Here is a 10860-nt window from a genome sequence, read left to right as displayed (position 1 = left end):
TAAGAATCCAGCAGTTCAAAGGACTCATCTTCATCACCATCTCTAGCTTCGAAAGCAGCCAACAATTCCCCAGCCTCCAAGTCCCACTCAAAATGATACAAGCAACAATGATACCCACAGGTCTCTCCATCACTGTCAGGGTTTTTTCCCTGCCTTGTTTGCCATGTGCTGCTGGCAGCCATTTTACTCACCTCTCTTGTTGACTCTGGTGCATATTGTGTGATGCTAATCATTTCCTGCACTTCCTTTTATGGCCAGACTGGTGTACATCATCCGTGTGAGACAGGATGCAGTCTCAGAATTGTGATGTCATCACTTATTATTTAAAGGGGCTCTGTTCAGTATGCTTTGCCCTTGCGTTGTCTCAGACCTGTTTGTGAGAGCTCCTGTGTATTACCTGGCTGTCTGGCGTCCCTCCTGGTTCCTGATCCCTGGCTTGTTCCTGACTCTGCTGTTCTCCTTGTTCCTGATTCCGGCTCGTCTGACTACTCGCTTTGGCTCCTGACTCAGCTCGTCTGACTATTCGCTTTGGCTCCTGACTCGGCTCGTCTGACTACCAGCTCTGGTTTTGATTCCTGGCTTGTTATTTGACTTGTGGACTTTTTATTATTTTTTGCTATTAATAAAGGTGTGATTATTTTTGCACTTCTCGTCTCAGTCTGATTCCTGGCACCCTGACAATCACCTTAAATTCCATACTCCATACTCAAGCTTAGGATTTACTATGGATTTATATAGGAGAGGAATTATGCTTTCTTTTCTTGTCATATTTTATGTGCCTGATGCCTGGCATTTGTTCTCCACAACTATCCCTAAATAATTTTCCAGTTTTCTTTTGCTCAGTCTTGCCCTATGTTAGAAATGAATAGCATGCTTATTTTTTCTTCCAGAATGTAAAATCTTACATTTATCAGTGTTAAATCTCATTTTCCATTTACCAGTCCATTATTCCAGTTTTTTCAGATCCAACTGCATTGCCTAATCAACCTACATAATTTAATATCACATACAACAATAAGAGATGATATAATCCTTCCTCTACATAATTTATAATAAAATAAAATTTAAAATATAAATTATTATTATCATTTATTTGTATAGCACCGCCAAATTCCGTAGCGCTGGGTACAGTGATAGGGGTATACAATGACAAGGATTTGATACAATGACAAGGATAAAATACAAAACGAAATAAATCTAGTACAGGAGGAAGAGGGCCCTGCTCCGGAGAACTCACAGTCTACAGGTTTAGGGTGTAGAGACATAAGGTTGGGGGTAGCTTGTCACATCAGTTGTAGTTGCAGCAGTGAGTCAGGCAGTTCATTTATTAGTTTAGATGGTAAGCCTCTCTGAATAGGTGGGTTTTCAAGAAGCGTCTGAAGCTATACAAGGTTGGAGACAGTCTTATGAAGCGGTGTAGAGAGTTCCAGAGGACAGGAGCTGCACGTGCGAAGTCTTGGAGACAGGAGTGGGACGTAGAGATAACAGGAGTGGAGAGACGTAGGTCAGAGGTTGATCGAAGAGGATGGGATGGGGAATATTTCACGATGAGAGAGGAAATATAGTTGGGAGTTAGACTGTTGAGTGCTTTGTAAGTTAGGGTTAATACTTTAAATTGTATTCTGGAGTGTATGGGGAGCCAGTGTAGAGACTGATGCAGATCAGAGGGAATGAATAAGTATTTCTTTCATGTAATTGGCAAGAGTCCATGAGCTAGTGACGTATGGGATATACAATCCTACCAGGAGGGGCAAAGTTTCCCAAACCTCAAAATGCCTATAAATACAACCCTCACCACACCCACAAGTAAGTTTGTGCTAAGATTTCTACGTTGATATGCGCTTCTCAGCATTTTGAAGCCAGATTCCTCTCAGAGTACAGTGAATGTCAGAGGGATGTGAAGGGAGTATCACCTATTGAATGCAATGGTTTTCCTCACGGGAGATCTATTTGATAGGTTCTCTGTTATCGGTCGTAGAGATTCATCTCCTACCTCCCTTTTCAGATCGACAATATACTCTCATATTCCATTACCTCTACTGATAACCGTTACAGTACTGGTTTGGCTATCTGCTATATGTGGATGGGTTTCTTTTGGTAAGTATGTTTTCATTACTTAAGACACTCTCAGCTATGGTTTGGCACTTTATGCATTAATATAAAGTTCTAAATATATGGTATTGTACTTATATTTGCCATGAGTCAGGTTTAAGTATATTTCCTTTTGCAGACTGAGGTATAGTCTTTTTTCAATTGACTGTTCTTTTTAATTCGTTGGCAAAATTAGGCTCGCAAGGGCGCAAATTGCCAAAGTATATTGCTTCATTTTTGGCGCAAGATTTTTTTGGCGCAAAGTTACGTTCGATGACGCAAATTTGTCATTTCCGGCGTCTTAGTCGATGCTGAGTCCTTTCACAAGGTTGCGTCTTCCGGATGTTGTTAGCGCCAAAAAAAATTCTGTTTGTGTTGTGCGTCATACTTGGCGCCAAATATTTTCATTATTTAAAACCCCATTGCTATATGCTTCTTGCCTTTTTTCTCTATCAGAGGGCTATGCTGTTTGCATTTTTCCCCATTCCTGAAACTGCCATATAAGGAAATTGATCATTTTGCTTTATATGTTGTTTTTTCTCTTACATTTGCAAGATGTCTCAATCTGATCCTGTCTCAGAAATCACTGTTGGAACCCTGCTGCCTGATAACACTTCTATCAAAGCTAAGTGCATTTGTTGTAAACTTGTGGAGATTATTTCTCCAGCTGTGGTTTGTAATAGTTGTCATGATAAGCTTTTAACTGCAGAGAATGTGTCCATCAGTAATAGTGCATTGCCTGTTCTTGTTCCTTCAAAATCTAATGTACAAGATATACCTGTGAATTTAAAAGATTTTATTGCTGATTCTATTCAGAAGGCTTTGTCTGCCATCCCGCCTTCTAATAAACGTAAAAGGTCTTTTAAAACTTCTCATAAAGTAATGAAATTTCAAATGACCAACAACATACTGAATTATTCTCCTCTGATGAGGATCTATCTGATTCAGAAGATTCTTCCTCAGATATTGACACTGACAAATCTATTTATTTATTTAGGAAACTAGTCCTCTTGTTATTAAGACAAGTAAACATTTAAATTCTGTTTATAAACCTCCTGTGGTTACTCCAGAGGTTTTTCCAGTTCCTGATGCTATTTCTGATATGATTTCTAAGGAATGGGATAGGCCTGGTACTTCTTTTATTCCTTCTTCAAGGTTTAAAAAATTGCATCCTTTGCCAGCAGCTACATTGGAGTTTTGGGAAAAGATCCCCAAAGTTGATGGGGCTATCTCTACTCTTGCTAAATGTACTACTATTCCTACGGAAGATAGTACTTCTTTTAAAGATCCTTTAGATAGGAAACTTGAATCTTATCTAAGGAAAGCCAATTTATATTCTGGTCATCTTCTCAGGCCTGCAATTTCTTTGGCAGCTGCATCAACTTTTTGGTTGTAAAATTTAGCGCAACAAGAAATGGATTCTTTTTTTTCTAGCATTGTTCGCATGCTTCAACATGCTAATCATTTTATTTGTGATGCCATTTTTTATATCAAAATTGATGTTAAATCTATGTCTTTAGCTATTTTAGCTAGAAGAGCTGTGTGGCTTACATTTTGGAATGTTGACATGACTTCTAACTCTAGATTGCTATCTCTTTCTTTATAAGGTAATAAGTTATTTGGTTCTCAGTTGGATTCGATTATTTCAACTGTCACTGGAGGGAAGGGTAAATCTAAAGCTTCTAATCGCTTTCGTTCCTTTCGACAAATTAAGGAAAATAAACCTAATCCTTCCCCAAAGGAATCTGTTTCCAATTGGAAACCTTCTTCAAATTGGAATAAATCCAAGCCGTTTAAGAAACCAAAGCCAGCCCCCAAGTCCGCATAAGGGTGCGGTCCTCATTCCAGCTCAGCTGGTAGGGGGCAGATTAAGATTTTTCAAGGCTGTTTGGACAAATTCTGTCCAAAATCAATAGATTCTGAGTATTGTCTCTCAGGGGTATCGAATAGGATTCAGAGTAAGACCTCCTGTGAGAACATATTTTCTCTCACGCATCCCAGCAAATACAGTAAAGGCTCAGGCTTTTCTGAAGTGTGTTTCAGACATGGAGCTTTCAGGGGTAATCATGCCAGTTCCGTTTCGGGAACAGGGTCTGGGGTTTTATTCAAATCTATTCATTGTCCCAAAGAAAGCAAATTCATTCAGACCAGTTCTGGATCTAAAAATTTTGAATCGTTATGTAAGAGTAGCAACTTTCAAAATGGTGACTATAAGGACTATTCTGCCTTTTGTTCAGCAAGGGCATTATATGTCCACAATAGACTTGCAGGATGCATATCTTCATATTCCGATTTATCCAGATCATTATCAGTTTCTGAGATTCTCTTTTCTAGACAAGCATTATAAATTTGTCGCTCTTCCATTTGGCCTAGCGACAGCTCCAAGAATCTTTTCAAAGGTTCTCAGTGCCCTACTCTCTGTAATCAGAGAACGGGGTATTGCGGTGTTTCCTTATTTGGACGATATCTTGGTACTAGCTCAGTCTTTACATTCTGCAGAATCTCACACAAATCAACTAGTGTTGTTTCTTCAAAGACATGATTGGAGGATCAATTTACCAAAAAGTTCCTTGATTCCTCAGACAAGGGTCACCTTTTTAGGTTTCCAGATAGATTCAGTGTCCATGAGTCTGTCTCTAACAGACAAGAGATGATTAAAATTGGTTTCAGCTTGTCGGAACCTTCAGTCTCAATCAATCCCTTCAGTAGCTATGTGCATGGACGTTTTAGGTCTCATGACTGCAGCATCGGACGCTATCCCCTTTTCATATGAGACCTCTCCAACTTTGTATGCTGAATTAATGGTGCAAGGATTATACAAGGATATCACAATTAATATCCTTGAATCCCAATGTTCGACTAGCTCTGACTTGGTGGTTAGATCACCATTGTATAGTTCTAGGGGCCTCTTTTGTTCGTCCAACCTGGACTGTGATCACAACAGATGTGAGTCTTTCAGGCTTTTTGGGGATCTCTGACAGCACAAGGGGTTTGGAAATCTCAAGAGGCGAGATTACCAATCAGATTTGGCCTCTATTGAAGAGAGAACCGTTCATTTGTTTTCAGACAGACAATATCACAACTACGGCATATGTCAATCATCAGGATGGGACTCAGTCCCCTAGCTATGAAAGAAGTATCGCCGATACTTTCTTGGGTGGAATCCAGCTCTTGTCTAATTTCTGCGGTACATATCCCAGGTGTAGACAATTAGGAAGCGGATTATCTCAGCCGTCAGACTTTACATCCGGGGGAGTGGTCCCTCCATCCAGATGTGTTTTCTCAGGTTGTTCAGATGTTGGGTCTTCCAGAAATAGATCTAATGGCTTCTCATCTAAACAAGAAACTTTGCAGGTACCTGTCCAGGTCCAGGGATTTTCAGGCGGAAGCAGTGGATGCGTTGACACTTCCTTGGTGTTACCAACCTGCTTATATTTTCCTGTTTCTAGTTCTTCTTCCAAGAGTGATCTCCAAAATCATCTTGGAACAATCGTTTGTGTTGCTGGTAGCTCCAGCATGGCCTCACAGGTTTTGGTATGCGGATCTTGTTCGGAATGTCCAGTTGCCAACCTTGGCCACTTTCATTAAGGCCGGACCTTCTATCACAAGGTCCGTTTTTCCATCAGGATCTCAAATCATTAAATTTGAAGGTATGGAAATTGAACACCTAGTGCGTAGTCATAGAGGTTTCTCTGACTCCGTGATTAATACTATGTTACAAGCTCGTAAATCTGTTTCTAGAAAAGATTTATTATCGAGGTTGGAAGACTTATATTTCATGGTGTTCTTTTCATAAATTCTCCTGGCATTCTTTTAGAATTCCTAGAATTTTACAGTTTCTTCAGGATGGTTTGGATAAGGGTTTGTCTGCAAGTTCCTTGAAGGGACAAATCTCTGCTCTGTCTTATTTCACAGAAAGATTGCTAAGCTTCCTGATATTTACTGTTTTGTACAGGCTTTGGTCCATATCAAGCCTGTCATTAAATCAATCTCTCCTCCTTGGAGTCTTAATTTGGTTTTGAAGGCTTTACAGGCTCCTCCATTTGAGCCTATGCATTCTTTGGATATTAAACTACTTTCTTGGAAAGTGTTGTTCCTTTTGGCCATCTCTTCTGCTAGAAGAGTTTCTGAATTATCTGCTCTTTCTTGTGAATCTCCTTTTCTCATTTTTCATCAGGATAAGGCTGTTTTGCGGACTTCATTTAAAGTCTTGCCTAAGGTTGTGAATTTTAACAACATTAATAGAGAAATTGTTGTCCCTTCCTTGTGTCCTAACCCTAAGAGTTCTTTGGAGAGATCCTTACATTCTTTGGATGTGGTAAGAGTTTTGAAATATTAAGTTGAAGCTACTAAAGATTTCAGGAAGCCTTCTAGTTTATTTGTTATCTTTTCCGGTTCTAGGAAAGGTCAGAAGGCTTCTGCTGTTACCTTGGCATCGTGGCTAAAGCTTTTGATTCATCATGCTTATTTGAAGTCGGGTCAAGCCCCGCCTCAGAGAATTACAGCTCATTCTACTAGATCAGTCTCCACTTTGTGGGCTTTTAAGAATGAAGCTTCGGTTGTTCAGATTTGCAAAGCAGCAACTTGGTCTTTCCATACATTTACTAAATTCAACCGTTTTGATGTATTCGCTTCTTCGGAAGCAGTTTTTGGTAGAAAAGTTCTTCAGGCAGCTGTTTCAGTTTGATTCTTCTGCTTATATTTTAAGTTTTTTCTTTTCATTCATGAGAATAAACTTATATTTTGGGTTGTGGATTAATTTTTTTCAGAGAAAAATGGCTGTTTTTATTTTTATCCCTCCCTCTCTAGTGACTCTTGCGTGGAGTTCCACATCTTGAGTATTGCTATCCCATACGTCACTAGCTCATGGACTCTTGCCAATTACATGAAAGAAAACATAATTTATGTAAGAACTTACCTGATAAATTCATTTCTTTCATATTGGCAAGAGTCCATGAGGCCCACCCTTTTTATGGTGGTTATGACTTTTTTGTATAAAGCACAATTATTTCCAAATTCCTTTGTTGATGCTTTTTACTCCTTTCTTTATCACCGCACTACTTGGCTATTCGTTAAACTGAATTGTGGGTGTGGTGAGTATTGTATTTATAGGCATTTTGAGGTTTGGGAAACTTTGCCCCTCCTGGTAGGATTGTATATCCCACACGTCACTAGCTCATGGACTCTTGCCAATATGAAATAAATGAATTTATCAGGTAAGTTCTTACATAAATTATGTTTTTTGTAGTTTTTTGAGTAAGGAAGGGACGAATTCTGGAAATGTTGCGTAGGTGTGAACGGCAGGATTTAGTAAGTGCTTGTATATGTGGGTTGAATGTGAGTTCTGAGTCAAGTGTAACCCCAAGACAGTGGACCTGGGGTGAGGTGTTGAGAATAGAGTCTCCTTTCCAACCATCAGAGAAATGTCAGGTATTGGATGTCTCGAAGAGGGAGGAATAAGAAGCAGCTCAGTTTTGGACAGATTGAGTTGGAGGTAGTGTGAAGACATCCAAGAGGAAATTGCAGTCACTTAAAACTTTTGCCTAATTTGAGAATGGTCCATTTGTTACAACGCATTGTTCCCTGTATTTTAACCAGTTGTTTACCCAAGTGTTAATATTTTAATATTGTTTAAAGGGCCATAATAGTCAAATAATTACATGTTCTAATTCTGCTGATTGTATCAGCAGCAGTTTCTGCTCCGGGCCAGCAGTGCCCTTACTAAAACCTTAATAAAATTATTTAAAAAATAAAATAAAATAAAAATACATCTGCATATCATTTTAGTCCAATCTTTACTTTAAAGGGACATGAAACCCATTATTTTCTTTCATGATTCAGTGCATACACTTTTAAACAACTTTCCAATGTACTTATATTATGAAATAATATGCAGCCTCCAATCAGCAGCAGGCTCCCAGTGGTGCATTGCTGCTACTGAGCCTACCTAAGTATGCTTTTCAACAAATGATACCAAGAGAATGAGGCAAATTTGATACCAGAAGTAAATTAGAAAGTTGTTTGAAATTGCATGCTCTGTCTGAATCAAGAAAGTTTAATTTTTACTTTACTGCCACTTTAAAGGTACAGTAAAGTCAAAATTAAACTTTAATGATTCAGATAGAACATGTCATTTTAAACAACTGTCCAATTTACTTCTATTATCAACGTTACTTTGGTCTCTTGTTAACTTTTGTTGAAGAGTAAATCTAAGTAGGCTGATGGAGCTTATGAGAGTGCACATATATTTAACCCCTTAACGACTGTGACATACCCTGTACTGGTCGTTAAAGGCAGGACCGTCTTTAACACAGGGCAAAAGGGGCAGCTGCCCTGGGCCCAGTCTCTGTTGAGGGGCCTAAGAGTCCTAAAAAAAAAAAAAAAATTTTTTTTTTTTTTTTTTTTTTATGGTTCATACCAGACTGCTGATGTGACATGGGGAACACACAAATTCAGTCCTAATACTGTCACAGTTCAAAGTACTCTGCTTATATTTTTTTTAAAAACTGTGCCAGTGTCATGTGACATGCCAAGCTAGTGCCATGTGCTGTTTTAGATGTGCACTGTGCAGCACTGAATGCAAAGCCCTAACTCGGAATCCAGCCATTTCCCACTGCATCAGAAAAGGTCCTACTGGGGTTACCCTTGTTACCAGGTAACTGCTCTGGTGGTGGGGATTGTTTCTGGGTAGGGCTGACTGTAGGCGCATGCAGCAGAAAGCTGGAGCGGCAGGCACATGAGGATTTGAGCATCTGTGCAGCTGCATACACTGCTCTCTTCAGTCTAGAGACTGTGTGTCTCATCTCACACTGTATCCATGCAGCCTTGGACAGACAGCATCCAGTCTACTGGTCCCCTTAGCCCTGCTCTTTCTGCTGTGGCCCTAAGATCAACTAACTGAAGTTTGTTAGGGGAATAGTGCTTTGTAGAAAGGTGTCAGTGGGAAGAATAAGTGAGTGCACACACGCCCCTCCCCATGCAGCATTGTCTAGTTCAGGGTGAGAGGGAACTTGTTCCTAGCAAAGAAGCGACATGTGCTGATGTGGCTGATGTATAGCGTCATGCTGATACTTCACACATTAATGTAAGGTTTATTTTTATAGTTTTTATTTTTTCTCTGTCTCAGATTTTACAGCTTCCCATAGTAGTTCTGCTGTTCCAGTCAGTAAACTTATATTTGTCTGCACCTCCATGCTTCCTCCTTTACCTTGCTTTGCTCCTGTTAGCTGCCCTAAATCTCTTTAACCAGCTAACCTCACACCAGAATCACATTCAAAAGAATATTAAATGAATCCACAGTGTAGGAATTTATATATTTATTTACTCGTACTGCTTAGATCCAGTTTCACATATTGCAATTTTTTTTTTTTTTAAATGATTAGCCCAGCAGTGGATCATCCACCGCTGGGCTAATAATAAAAAAAAAATTGATTTAGTTGTTTTTTGGGATGTTGGGGTGGAGAGCGAAATTGCATGGGGTGGCCCAAGAAAATTTTTGCCCAGGGTCCAATCAATATTAAAGACGGCCCTGGTTAAAGGGATACTAAACCCACATTTTTTCTGTCATGATTCAGATAGAACGTGCAATTTTAAGCAACTTTCTAATTTACTCCTAATATCAATTTTTCTTTGTTCTCTTGCTATCTTTATTTGAAAAAGCAGGAATGTAAACTTAAAGGGACACTAAATCCAGATTTTGTATGTAATGATTCAGATAGGAGTAAATTAGAAAGTTGCTTAAAATTGCATGCTCTATCTGAATCATGAAAGAAAAAATGTAAGTTCAGTGTCCCTTTAAGCGTTACATTCCTGCTTTTCAAATAAAGATAGCAAGAGAACATAGAAAAATTGATAATAGGAGTAAATTAGAAAGTTGCTTAAAATTGCATGCTCTATTATCAATTTTTCTATGTTCTCTTGCTATCTTTATTTGAAAAGCAGGAATGTAACGCTTAAAGGGACACTGAACCTACATTTTTTCTTTCATGATTCAGATAGAGCATGCAATTTTAAGCAACTTTCTAATTTACTCCTATTATCAATTTTTCTTCATTCTCTTGCTATCCTTATTTGAAAAAGAAAGCATCTAAGGAGCCAGCAAATGCTTGGTTCAGTACCATGGACAGCACTTGTTTATTGGTGCTGTCCAATCTGCAAGGACAACCCAGGTTCTTCACCAGAAATGGGCCGGCATCTAAACTTACATTCTTGCTTTTCAAAGAAACATACCAAGAGAATTAAGAAAATTTGATAATAGGAGTAAATTAGAAAGTTGCTTAAAATTGCATGCTCTATCTTAATCACGAAAGAAAAAATTTGAGTTCAGTATCCCTTAAAAGGGACATGAAACCCAAATGTGTTCTTTCATGATTTAGAAAGAGCATGCAATTTAAAACAACATTCTAATTTACTTTTATTATCTATTTTGCTTCATTCTCTTGATATTATTTGCTAAATAAGCATATCTATATAGGCGCAGTAGCTGCTAATTGGTGGCTGCACATACAGTAGGTGTCTCATCTGATTGGCTCACCATGTGCTTAGCTATTTCTTCAACAAAGGATATCTATAAAATGAAGCAAATTAGATAATAGAAGTAAATTGGAATGTTGTTTAAAATTGTATTCTCTACCTGAATCATGAAAGAATTTTTGGGGGGTTTAGTGTCCCTTTAAGAGCCAGACCATTTTTGGTTCAGAACCTGGGTTATGCTTGATTATTGGTTTGCTAAATGTATCCAACAATAAGCAACCACTATCTAGGGTGCTG

Source organism: Bombina bombina, chromosome 5, assembly GCF_027579735.1.
Source record: "Bombina bombina isolate aBomBom1 chromosome 5, aBomBom1.pri, whole genome shotgun sequence".
Lineage (NCBI taxonomy): Eukaryota > Metazoa > Chordata > Amphibia > Anura > Bombinatoridae > Bombina > Bombina bombina.
This window is presented reverse-complemented; position numbering follows the sequence as displayed.